We start from the raw sequence: 516 nt of genomic DNA, 5'->3' as shown, positions 1-516 counted from the left end.
GAGTCCCTTGGACTGGAAGGAGATCCAACCAGTCCATCCTAAAGGAGATCAGTCCTGGGTGTTCATTGGAAGGACTGATGTTGAAGCTGAAACTCCAATACTTTGGCCACCTAATGAGAAGAGTTGACTCATTGGAAAAGACCCTGATGCTGGGAGGGATTGGGGGCAGGAGGAGAAGGGGACAACAGAGGATGAGATGGCTGGATGGCATCACTGACTCAATGGACATGAGTTTGAGTGAACTCCGGGAGTTGACGATAGACAGGGAGGCCTGACGTGCTGCGGTTCATGGGGTTGCAAAGAGTCGGACATGACTGAGCGACTGAACTGAACTGAGGTTTGTCATAACTTTTCTTGCAAGGAGCAAGCATCTTTTAATTTCACGGCTGCAGCCAGTATCTGCAGTGATTTTGGAGCCCAAAAGAAATAAAGTCTGTCACTGTTTTCACTGTTTCCCCATCTATTTCCCATGAAGTGATGGGACCAGATGCCATGATCTTAGTTTTCTGAATGTTG

Source organism: Bison bison, unplaced genomic scaffold, assembly GCF_000754665.1.
Source record: "Bison bison bison isolate TAMUID 2011002044 unplaced genomic scaffold, Bison_UMD1.0 scf7180017860998, whole genome shotgun sequence".
NCBI classification, from domain to species: Eukaryota; Metazoa; Chordata; class Mammalia; order Artiodactyla; family Bovidae; genus Bison; species Bison bison.
The sequence above is the reverse complement of the archived record's forward strand: the minus strand, read 5'-3'. Positions refer to the sequence as shown.